Genomic DNA, 13,658 nt, shown 5'->3' on the forward strand with positions numbered 1-13,658 from the left:
CCACGTTTTTCGTCCTTCGAGCATTAACAAATACACGATGAATACAGGATAGGTCCTTCGATCCTCAAAATTATCAAACTGCTACTTCATTAACAATAATTTACTCCTTTGAGCATTAATGAATTCCAAAAACCATGTTTTTAGTCATGTTTTTTGGTCCTTCGAGCATTTATATCATATATTATTATTACAGCTTTGGTCCTTCGATACCCAATTTAACCAAAATGCTACTTCATTAACACTGTTTTGTCCTTAAGGATTTCCACATAAGGCCCTATTAATATATTTTATTTTTATACCCTCCACCATAGTATGGAGGGTATATTAAGTTTGTTTTTCCGTTTGTAACGCATTGAAATACTCATTTGCGACCCTATAAAGTATATATATTCTTGATCAGGGTAAAATTCTAAGTCGATCTGAGCACGTCCGTCCGTCCGTCCGTCCGTCTGTGGTAATCACTCGAGCATCCACAAAAATGGAGATAGAACGCTGAAATTTTGGGAAAATGCGTCTTTTGTTTGCAGGCAGGTCAAGTTCGATGATGGGCTATATCGGTCCACGTTTTGGTATAGCCCCCATATAACGGTACCCCCCGATTTACGGTATTTTGACGTTTTTAGCTAAATTTTTAGACCGATTTAGCTATAATTTGAAATTTAGGGTTCTTAAGTATCAATAAACTTATATAACAAAACTTGTGGACTTAGGTCCACGTTTTGGTATAGCCCCCATATAACGGTACCCCCCGTTTTGCGGTATTTTGACGTTTTTAGCTACATTTTCAGACCGATGTAGCTATAATTTGACATTTAGGGTTCTTGAATGCCAATAAACTTATATAACAAAACTTGTGGACATAGGTCCACGTTTTGGTATAGCCCCCATATAACGGTACCCCCCGATTTACGGTATTTTGACGGTTTTAGCTACATTTTCAGACCGATTTGGCTATAATTTGACATTTAGGGTTCTTAAGTGTCAACAAACTTATATAACAAAAGTTGCGGACATAGGTCCACGTTTTGGTATAGGCCCCATATAACGGTACCCCCCGATTTACGGTATTTTGACGTTTTTAGCTACATTTTTAGACCGATGAAGCTATAATTTGACATTTGAAGTTCTTAAATATCAATAAACTTATGTGACAAAACTTGTGGACATAGGTCCACGTTTTGGTATAGGCCCCATATAACGGTAGCCCCCGATTTATGGTATTTTTACGTTTTTATCTACATTTTCAGACCGATATAGCTATAATTTGACATTTAGGGTTCCTAAATGTCAATAAACTTATATAACAAAAGTTGTGGACATAGGTCCACGTTTTGGTATAGCCCCCATATAACGGTACCCCCGATTTACGGCATTTTGACGCTTTCATCTACATTTTCAGACCTATTTAGCTATCAATTGACATTTAGGGTTCTTAAATGTCAATAAACTTATATAACTAGTGGACATAGGTCCATGTTTTGGAATATCCCCCATATAACGTTACCGCCCGATTTCAGGTATTTTGAGAATTTTACCAACAAGTTTTAACCGAATTATCTGTAATTTGAACATTTGACATTTGAAATTCTTAGTGGTCACCACACCTCTCCACCAAAAATTGTCAGAAAGCCCCATATAACGGTACCTCCCGATTTTCAGTAATTTGATGATTTTAGCTACAATATTAAACCGAACTAGCAGTAATTTGATATTTGAAGTTCTTAGTGGTCACAACACCTCTCCATCAAAAAATGTCAACAGGTCCATGTTCGGATATAGCTCCCATGTAACGGTACCTCCCAATTTTCAGTAATTTGTCAATTTTAGCTACAATTTTTAACAGAACTAACTGTAATTTGGCATTTGAAGGTTGTAGTGGTCACCACACATCTGCATCAACAATTTTCAACATAGCCCCAATATAACGATACTTCGAGGATACTTTGAGGATTTTACTTAAAATGTTCAACCGAACGTAGGTCCATGTTTTTGTATAGCCCCAAAACAAACATCCCGATTTTCTAAGGATTTTTTTGGACAAACTTTCTGTAATTTGAAATTTAAATGTCAACAAAAATTCTGCAACAAAAATTGTTCGTTTAAGTTCATATTTTCGTATAGCCCAGATACTTTCGAACTAGCTGTTAATGACATTTGAAGTTCCCACGTTATGTACCGATTTTCGATATTTTGAGGATTCTAGCTAAATTTTTTTACCGAATTAGGAGTTATTTGACATTAAAAGCTCCCATCAAAAACTGTCAACATAGGCCCATGTTTTATTATAACCCCTATATAACAATACCTCCCAATTTCTAGCCCACCAAAAATTGTCAACAGTTAGATATAGGCACCATAAAAAAGGGCCTCCCGAATGAAGCATTTTATGTACATTATCTGACATTTTAACGTACTCACTTAAAGTTGGGGACAGGAATGAATATTTTATGGTGGAGGGTATGAAAAGTTCGGCCCGGCCGAACTTAATGCTTTTTTACTTGTTTTAACTTTATTTTAACCTGCATTAATTTTGGATTTTCCATCATCAATAAGTCGTCATAATTTGCACTTTATTAATAATTAAAAAAATATGGTTCTTTCAAACATCACATGCCATAATTGATTCTTGGAATTTCACAGGGAAATCGGACAAAGAAGAAAAAATGTTTTTTAATAGTTTCACCATGACTCTCCAAATCTAATTTTACAGTCTTCAGAGTAATTAGCAATATGTTGTTTATTCTTTTGGTTTTTTTTTCCTATCTCCCTTCTTCTTTTTAATTAGCATTTCAACCAAAAAAAAACCTGACAAACATTAACAGATCTATTCCAAACACAAAAAGCTGTTTGTTTTTGGAATAACATTTTAAAGTTTATTTGTGTTTCTTGTTTTCTACATGAAATCCGCCATCTATGTATTCATGACTTGTTAATTGATGTGTACAGGTGTCGTCGAACGTTTGGTCGGTTGGTAGGTTGTGAGGCATCATTTAGCGTTATTTAGCCCGCCATAATATTTACGACGACCATGACTGTGAGCCGTACTCGCCATCGTCGTCGACAACATAAAATTTTATGTCTATTTTTGTTTTTGAAGTCTGTTTTTTCTCATTCCAAACGGTCTTTGTTGCTAAAGATAGGCTTTGCAAAGAGACAGGCGGCTCATGAAGTTTGCAATGTAGTAGGCAATGAACGTTTTAGTGGCCAATTCAGGGTCGAAACATAAATTGCGCGGTTGTGTAGACAAACAGAAATTTGTGAGATTTAGTTTATTCAAAACATGTAAAAATTTAAATAGAAGTTCCGCCATAAAAATGACGCCATTTATTATGAAATATTGGGTGGTTTGGGGGATTTGTAAGAGACATGATAATTGTACATATTTTATAGATGTGTGCAGGGATTTGAAATACTGAAAATAATGTTTATCTACTTACTATGACTTCTTTGAAATTATTTGCTATCTTGATTAAGGAAACCCAGACTATGGTATCTGTAAGCTAAAAATCACTAATAGCAACTTATACTTGAAATAATTTAAACCTTTCGAAAATTCAGGTAAACAACAAGTGGACTATCAGAAATATGATCCTTCGATCTCCCAACAAAGCTAATATTTAGGCGTAGAGAATACATTTTGCTCAAAAACAAAGGAGAAAGAATCATTGATATCATTGAATTAATTTTCGTGTTGGATAAAATATGTACTAAGAATTTCAGAAATGAGAATTTGGTCCTTCGCGAACTAAAATCTACTCAAAAGTGACCGAATTTATAATAAAGTCAACATTGGAACATAATACATTATTAGTGGGATACATAGATGACATAACAGCTGTAACTCAGACAAGAAATACGGAAGTTTCTCAACGTAAACTGAGACAAGTAATGGTCCGAACTAAAGTTTGATTAGAGACACATGGGTTAGAATTAGCTATGCACAAAATCTAGCTGGTGCTTTTATCCAGAAAACATATCCCGCCAGAAATCGGGTATGCGGTTAAAGACATCGTCATCCACACACAGACAACTGTCACCTAACTTGGAATACGACTCGATAACAAACTGATATTCTCATCGCAGATAAGTCACCCAACTGAGATAGCAGCCGGTATTACAGCGAAAAGCAGTAAACTGAAGGCAATCATTGGGGGACCACTACCCAAAAAGAGGAAGTGTTTCCAGAAAACACAGAGCACAAAAACTATTAACAGTCCTGCGAACAGCGGCGTTGCGAGTTGCATCATAGATTTAATGGCAGAAGAGCAACTAAAAATCTATGAAGCAAAAGACTCCCAAGAGTAGAATGGCAGACAAGATGGAACATCGAAACGTATGGCAGATGGACGCCGAAACTTATCCCAAGCGTCAGAGTATGGATGGGAAGTAAACATTGAGACGTTAATTACTATCTTACGCAGCTGTTCTCCAGACATGTCTAGTAGACGGGTCCTTTGTAGTAGACAGAAGACCAAAGTCTTCTCTAGTGGACAGAAGACGTTTTAAGGTTGCCTCTACTAGGCATCTTTTTTAAGGTCTTCCCTTGTAGACAGAAGACCTTTTAAGTTATTCTCTAGTAGGCAAGAGACCATCTAAGGCAGCGACGACCACAGAAATACAACCAAAGCGAAGACATGCATGAACGTATGAGTGAAAAAAGCAACAACCACATTATGTTTTTGTTTGTTTTCATTAATTTACACTGTACGTGAAAGAGAGAAGCAAATGCAAAAACAACTCAGTGGGCGCCCTCACTATACGATCTAAGCAAAGAAGCTCGACCCTGATCTAAGGTCTTCTATAGTAGACAGAAGACCCTCTTAATGTCTTCTATAGTAGGTAGAAGACCTTTTGAGGTATTTTCTAGTAGACAGAAGACTTCTTAAAGTCTTCTCTAGTAGAATATACTTTTTAAAGTAGTCTATAATAGACAGAAGACCTTACAAGGTCTTCTACAATTAACAAACCTTTTAAGGTCTTCCCTAGTAGACAGAAGACTTTTTAATGTCTTCTCTTTTAGACAGAAGACCTTTTCAGGCCTCTTATAGTAGACAAAAGGCCTTTAAACTTATACGAAAGTTGTGCCCAGGTGGACAAATCTTCTAGTGGAGACGAGGTGGTTTTTTTGTCGCTATTAAGATCGAGTCCGACATACCACCATGAATAACGACTCTATGAATGCGTGGAATAATTTTCCCATCTCTGATGAAAAAAATTTATTATTTTTATCATTTTTAATTTTATTACTTTTATTATTATTGTTATTATTTTTATTATTATTATTATTATTATATTTATTATTAATATTTTTATTTAATGTCATCCTATAAGCCAACAATAAATTATTTTTACTAGACATTAATGGCATTATTTAACTCTTTAAAATTCTAATTAACAAATACAACTTTTGTTTTATTTTTATCAACAATTATTGTTGCTGTTGTGTTTGTTTATTTTTTTTTGTTCTTTCACTTTCACAAAAGCAATCGCTGCAAATAATTTTATTGTTTATTTTGCAATTTTGTTTTTTTTTTTTGTTTTGTGGATTTCTGGTTCAAATTAATTGCCAAATAATCATTGCTGTTGCTGTTGTTTGTATGTGGCAAAATGCCATAACAATCTGTACGTGCATTTATGTATGTACTTGTGTTGTATATAGAATTGTTTGTATATATATGTACATTATCTGCATTCCTATAAATATTTATTTAATACAAAATAATTAATTTTCGAAATGTGGAACAAATGAAAAGCAGACACTTGTATTTATCCCCCATATCATCATCATCAACAGAAACAGCAGACGCGCAAATCAATGACAAGGACATCAACATTGTAGCGTCGGCTGGTGGAAAAAAAGTATACATAACGTTGCTGATTATAGATTTACGCAAATATATGCATGTGCATATATATACAGATATATGCACATTTGGTTTCGCCTTTAAATTAAATTTAAATTTTGGCGTGACGCAGATAATGTTTCTGATGCCATTTTCCTGTAAAGAAATTAAAAATTCTATAGGAAATTGATTTGGTATGGGTATGGGCGGATGGATTAAATAAATATCGGGATGTCATACCCCTTTATAAAGACCATTGTTATGGGCCCAGCCTGACAATTGTACCACATCACTTTGCATCAGGTTTGCCATAGTTGTTACCACTTGTCAGTATTACAACATCTTCAGGATAAGCGACCACCACGATTTAAGTTGGTCGAGATATGCAAGAATTTTGTTTATTACCAGAAGTCGGAGTAAAGTTGTACCTCTGCCAACAGTTTTCCTCACGAAACTCTCTCCTATTTGCGAATCAATGATACTGATTTTCAAAATGTCATCAATTCATTCCACTAGAGTGGAGGAGGTGTATAAATGAGTGACCTTAAATATTCGCACATCTCGGGCCAATAGGTTGCCAAGTATTTCCCCTAAAAAATTTATGCCACTGTATAGGATAAAACGCTATTAAAATTTTAACACGATCCGAAGGGTGGCCCTAAAACGACTTTAAGCGCATTCACAAGACATTTAAGTTGCTCAACAATTTCCAAACGATGATCAAAAAGCCCACAAACTGCATCTAAGCAAAATATTCCCTAGTAGTATTAATTAAGGTATTCTCTAGTAGATAGAAGTTCTTTTAGGGTCTTCACCACTAGACAGAAGATCTCTTAAGGTTGTAGATAGAAGACCTTTTAGGTATTCGCTAGTAGACAGAATACCTTTTAAAAACTTCTCTAGTAGACGGAAACCTTAAGCTCGTCTATAGTAGAAAACAATCCTTTGAGGGACTTCTCTTGTATACAAAATATTTTTAAGTCCTTCTTTAGTAGACAGAAGGCATTTTAAAGTCTTCTCTAGTAGACAGAAGACCTATTAAGGTCTTCAGTTGTAGATAGAAGACATTTTAAGGTCTTCAGTAGTAGGCATAAGACCTTTTAAGGTCTTCTATAGTAGAAAGCAGACCTTTTAAGGTCTTCTCTTGTAAACAAAAGGCTTTTTAAAGTCTTCTATAGTAGCAGAAGGCCTTTTAGGGTATTCTCCTATAGTAGATAGAAGATCTTTGAGGTCTTCTCTAGAAGAGAGAAAACATTTTAAGGCCTTCTTTAGAAGACAGAATACCTTTTAAGGTCTTCTCTAGTAAACAAATCAAAATTCCAAATATGAATCAAAATCTCGTTGTTAATCGATATATAGCGATTATATCCCCTTCACCAACCACTCTCGTTTTTTGAAAGCAAAAAAAAAAAAAAAAAAAAAAAAACACGACAAATGTGATAATTGTACCCCATTTTTTCCTTAACACTTCACCTCATCTAAATATTTATTTTACGTGTTTGCATCTCAGCTGTTGTTGTCGTTTTTTATATAAAAATATTTACCTTCTCAGAATGTAAATACCCTTATATACATTCTCTTATACTGTTGTTTTTTTTTTCATTCATCAGACATCCGTTCGTATTCATAGGTTATGTATATTTATTGAGAATTGTTAATGTAAATATTTACAAAAGACAACAAAATAAACAATAATAGCAAGAAACAACAACAATAGAGGTCGGCCATTGCAGAGATTGCAAATATCGAATGAACTGTGCCGTCTGTCTGCCATTGGTTTGGTAGTGGTGCTTCGAACAACCCACATGCAGATGGAGATAACTGCAATATGACAAAACGCCGGAGAGACAGACATAAAGAATACACAAAAATATGGCAATATGGCGTCATTGCCGCCACTTCCGTGTAGATCTTGAACTAAAGTTTGTAACAGCAGCTACAAAAATAAGCCCCCCAATCCTCCTCTTCTTACCCTCCATTCAGGCAAATTCCTTGCCAATAAAATTTTGATGCATCCATTGAACGCATGCTCGCTCGCCATTCAGTCAAACTCCAAAGAGTGCTTTGCTTAAACCACATCCAAGCCATAGTATTGACTGACCCCCTTTGTTGTTTTTCACACCACCAACTGACTCACCAGGCAGTCGTCCATCGCCACCACTGCACAATGCGCCAAATATTGATTTGACGTTTTGCATTCAAATGTAAAATGAAATGACTTTTTGTTGCTGTCAGTCTGGTTGGTTGGCGGGGACCCTGCGTTTACCGGTTGACTAACTCAAAAGAAAGATGAAACAAAGACAATGGCAAACAGGAAAGTGATGTGTTTCATTTGTTTGATTTGGATTGTTGATGTTTTGTTGGTTTGATTGTAGATTGTGGTGGTGTTGGATGGATGGATGTTTGGTACGTACAATTGACGTTTGGGGCTCGCTCCTCTCTAATCATAATGGGTACAATGACTCACCCGTGTTTGCTGCCACTGCTGTTATTGCTTTTCCTCATGTCAATCATTAAATTGTTTAGTTTTTTATGTGTTTGCGAATGCGGATTCCGAAAGAGGGGAAGAAACTACATATGGGGAAATAAAAATAGTTTATTTGTTTTGATTAAATCAAATGAGGTCTTTCATGTTGTTGGTAATGCTGAATTTGGGCAAAAGCTGCGAATGTTTCCAATGTCGATACAGGGAATGTTTGAAATTCCCCAAATATAAAACGCAATATCTTTCATCAAATTTGATTTTGCAAATTGTTATCGTGGAGATGAATCGCAGACATGAACAATTTTTACTAAAAAAACTATCACGAACTATCTTACTCGTTGGTAAGAGGGAAGTCTCCCCAATTCAATTCACTATTTTGTATCAATGATAAGATACGTCCTCTTTATCATCGATCCAAACGTCGTATTTAGCTACCTAACCTGTAGAGAAGTTTTACAAAGCTGAAAATCCAAAATTACTCTGAGGAATTTCTCTGCAGCCGTTGATTTTTATGTTGTTTGGCCCGAAAATCGAACCCTGACATTTGACATTCAAGGAAGGCGGAAAGCATTCTAATATTGATACCACGATGGCACTCTTTCAAATTTGATATAACAATATACAATTCAAAAACTGCAAGTTTAAATAGCTGTGGCTCTTCTTCGAGCTCAGAAAATTTGTGGTCCTTCAAGCGGTCAAAATCGAACTTTAAACCCCTAGAATAGAATGCAAGAAGAGCATTCTAATTACAGCAATATGTTGGCATGGTTTTAAATATGTTAAAAAAAAGTTTATACTCGCGTACCTCAAGCATCAAAAAGCTTTTTCTTTCACAGATTTGGTCCTTCGAGGAATAAAAATCTAACTTTAAAACACCTAAATAATATCGTCTAGCTTCAAACGTTGTTAATGCAGTCATCAAAGGCAAAAATAATATAAATTGTGCTATAAAATATTCGATTACCAAACATGATTGGTCCTTCGAGCACAAAAAATCGAATTTTTAATGCCAAGAATAATTTTTTTATTCAACTATAACGCGATTGATAATATTTGACCGAAGAAGGTCACTCAAAATTTGGTTCATAGTATTTAAAGTGGAGAACTTACAGTACTGTCGTTGGTACAATATGTAGGTGCGCACACACTATATACGAGGGGCACTAGAAAACCTTCTGGCCTAGGCAACACGCAGTGTCCCCAGGCGTCATTTGACATTTTTTTGAAAGTTTGACAGTTTTTAGCCTAAGCGTACTCAGAACAGTTTGACATGCGACCATGCGTTGGGTAGTTTTCAGAGGCTTGATTAAGACACCTCCAAAACATGGTTTTTGAACGCTTATACAGCATCTTCTTGCGACGAAAATAGTTGACCATGCCTTTTTTCTTAATGTGCTGGCGCATGATCCATCAATTCCACGATTTGTCCGGTCAAACAGGCGCTGGTTTGGAATTCAATGTCAAATTAATTGTCAATTCTATTGCATATATGTACATCAAATAAATCCCCATAATAAAGTTTAACACAACAAAAAGACTCCAATGTAAACATGTTAAAAGACATTGGTCTTTCTTTAACAGAAACAACAGAGAGAAAAGATTTTTTTTTAATTTTGAGATTTATATAATATTGATCGAACGAGCTCAATTTTTTTAAGTATAAATTGGTCCTTCGAGCACAAAAAGAAAAAAAAAAAACACAGCACAGAGGGGAAGTTTGTGTTAAAAGTTAATCAAAAGCCCTAGAAAGCTCATTTATAGTCGGATTGATATAAAATTTTGCACAAAGCATAACTTCGGTAGAAGGATTAATCCTATAGAAAATAATGAAAATCGGTCCAGATTTGGATGCAGCTTCCATATATATTCGCATCTGATATGAGATAAAAATGCACCAAAATCACTGAAATTTGACACATGCAACCTGAACTAGCCTAAAAAAACATTGAGCCAATTTTCAAACAAATCGGTACAGATGTATATGTAGTCCCATATACATATATTTCATTCCAAATTTTATTTTTTGAAACTTACTTAAATTAATTTTTTCTCAATTCAAATGAGAAAAGCCGTGAATGTTTCTGAATAATGCAAACATATTTGATAGGTGTTGGTTTAGTCTGATAAATAAGAGTCCCGGTTATAAGGCGGAACAACATTTAGTGTGAGTAAACCTTGCAATTCCATATAAAACTATTTCATATTTTAGTTGAGAAAAATTAGATTTTTTTCGGAATGGCGGAAATATGCGCAATTTTTTATGATTGGATCTGATATTTGAGACTCAAGCGCATAAAACATTAGAAGAAACTATGGTCGGGAAACGACGGGGAAATAGACTTTTTCACTATTGAAATTGTAGTAAGCTTAAAAATTATCATAAAAAAATTTAATAAAGAGGATATGTATCACCATTATTAAAGAGCAAAGATGTAAAATCAATCTGAAAATTTTAAATGCTAATCTTGTTCGGAGACTGTACAAAAACAATAAATCTTGAAAAATATAAATTTTCGCGAAAATAATGCCATTTTAATGTTCACCTAATTTCTTAGTTTTCGAAAATTTACTTTTTGTTTTCAGTCTGGCTGAGTTCAATCGACTGCTGCATTGGATTAGTTAATCTTACAAAGTCGAGGATGGTTATAGCAAATGTAGAAAAGAGTCTGGTTGCTGTCTATCAACATTTTTTTCATAAAAAAACGGTTTTCATATTTTGAGTTTTGAGCAACTTTAGGCCTATGTTTCCCCTCTGTGCACAGTATAAAACCCTCTAATAAAATTGAAATCGCCGAGCTTCTACAAATGAAAAATCATAAGTCTTACTCGTGTATCAATCAGCGTCTGTTGAAAAGGCATGAATAAGAAGAGAATTTCCGAATACCGAACCAAATTAGGCGAGATTTAATACTTCGAACACAATAAATGAAGATATGAAAGTTATAATGTATATATATATATATATATATATATATATAATAAAAAAAAAACAAAACTGCCAATTTGAATTTAAATTATGTAATAATATTTCGGTCCTTCGAGCTGCAAAGTATGTAGTTGGCAATCCGGCTACTAGTATTTGTCTTATAACAGAGTCAATGCTGAGTTCATTTGTATCCAAAACTCCGTCTTAGACAGTAGCTTCAATTCAACGACTTCGCAGCCCTTAAATTTAAGCTCGAAGGACCAAAATATTTTATATTAATAATACATGACTCCATTCCTTTTTCTCGTCGATCGATCTTATCGACTCAGACTCGGCAACTTTGACTAATATTAAACACATTTTTTTCTCGAGTCCTCCAAGAACGAATACTCGTCTATTACATTCAAATGATAATTCAGTTCATAATTAAAAAAACATTTACTGGAAATAACTCGAAGGACCAAATAATATATAAATTAGTTGGTCCTTCGAGCTGACACAAAGTAAAAGAATATTGCTGGAAAAGAAAAGTCCGGGAATCAATTCTGAAGCTGTGTAACAATATTATTAGTTCTTCACATTTGTTGGGTTTGGAGTCTAATGTTAGATACTGAGTTTATTTGAAGCCAATACTCCGATTTAGACAGAATATATGCTCGAAGGACCAAAATAGTTTATGTTATCACAAAAATAGATGATCATAATCATGTCAAAATGAAATAACTTAGAAACTTTGACTTAAACAATTTTTTCTCCTAGAACTAAGTTTAAATTCCTTGTCTAATTACATTTGACTGATAATTCAGTTGAAATGTAATAAACTAGCACGACTTTACTTCGCGCAGTTAAAACGCCTTTCGTACCACGAATGCTGATTGCCAACTTTTTTATTTCTCGGTGGTTGAGGAAATATTAACTCTAAAGGAGTTTGAGTAAAAATTATGGCAGTTGTTAAGAAAGCTTTTCTTCCACGTTGTTGGAAATACATCGATCCCACATAAATTATTTGGTCCTTCGAGCATTTTCCCGCATGGCAAATTAAATTAAATATTTCACAAAGTAAAAGAATATTGCTGGAAAAGAAAAGTCCGGGAATCAATTCTGAAGTTGTGTAACAATATTATTAGTTCTTCGGATTTGTTGGGTTTGTAGTCTAATGTTAGATACTGAGTTCATTTGAGGCCAATGCTCCGATTTAGACAGGATATATGCTAGAAGGACCAAAATATTTTATGTTATCAAAAAATAGATGATCATAATCATGTCAAAATGAAATAACTTAGAAACTTTGACTTAAACAATTGTTTTTTCCTAGAACTAAGTCTTAATTCCTTGTCTATTACATTTGATTGATAATTCAGTTGAAATGTAATAGACAAGCACGACTTTACTTCGCGGAGTTAGAACGTCTTTCTTGCCATGAATGCTGATTGCCAACTTTTTTATTACTCGGTGGTTGAGGAAATATTAACTCTAAAGGAATTTGAGTAAAAATTATGGAAGTTATTTAGGAAGCTTTTCATCCACGTTGTTGGAAATACATCGATTTCACATAAATTATTTGGTCCTTCGAGCATTTTCCCGCATGGCAAATTAAATTAAATATTTCAAATAAGTATTCAGTAAATGTTATGCAAAAGGAAACTGCGCGATTCCAATTTGAAGCTCTGCTATGATATTATTAATTATTAAGTCTACTAAAATAGACGTTCTCAGCTGTTTAGTTTTGGAATAATGTTGAAAAGTTCAATAACTGTCGATCGCCTTTGGTTGGCTTAGTGCACAACAAATTATTTTCATTTTCTCATATAATTTCTAATTCTAAATCCATTGAGAAACTTTCTAATCCAAACCTTTTTACTTTCTTTGCAGGTAAGGCGAACATAGAAGTGGATTACATTTTCAAACTATCTTCCAAAAGTATGTGTGTATTACATCTATAATAATATATTTTACAAAACGGAAATAAAAATATTTTTATTTATGACTTTAATCTACATTTTATAAATATTTTTTCGTACTTTCCATTGTTTTTTGTATTCCAATTGTTAGGTAAGGAGGTAATTAACCTAAATTGCTATACATTTTGTTCACACATATAATTTATTTATACATTTATTTTCAAATTCATGTAAAACGTTAATTGGGTTTTACGTAATTACGCATAACATCCATCCGCACAATTGCTGGAGTTTGGCCTCGAAAAAATACCTCTCAGCAGAAAAAAAAAAACCATTTGATTCTGCAATTTTTATTTTTCTATAAAAAAAAACCATTGGAAAATTACAAAAATATGTTAAATACAAGAGTAGGTGAGTGGAGATGAGGAGGACGACGTTACGACGATGTAATAATTTTATAGCAACAAAGGCAAACGTGGCAATTTCCATAATTTGCAAAAATG

At 34.0% G+C, this 13,658-nt stretch overlaps 1 protein-coding gene across 4 annotated transcripts in view; it reads left to right on the forward strand.

Annotated features, from left to right (window-relative positions):
- Smr (nuclear receptor corepressor smrter) overlaps nucleotides 1-13,658 on the forward strand; it is a 239,828-nt gene that overhangs the window by 107,486 nt on the left and 118,684 nt on the right. The window lies entirely within an intron of this gene.

The sequence above is a fragment of the Musca autumnalis genome, unplaced genomic scaffold (genome assembly GCF_047663935.1).
Source record: "Musca autumnalis isolate F117 unplaced genomic scaffold, ASM4766393v1 scaffold_3, whole genome shotgun sequence".
Taxonomy (NCBI): Eukaryota; Metazoa; Arthropoda; class Insecta; order Diptera; family Muscidae; genus Musca; species Musca autumnalis.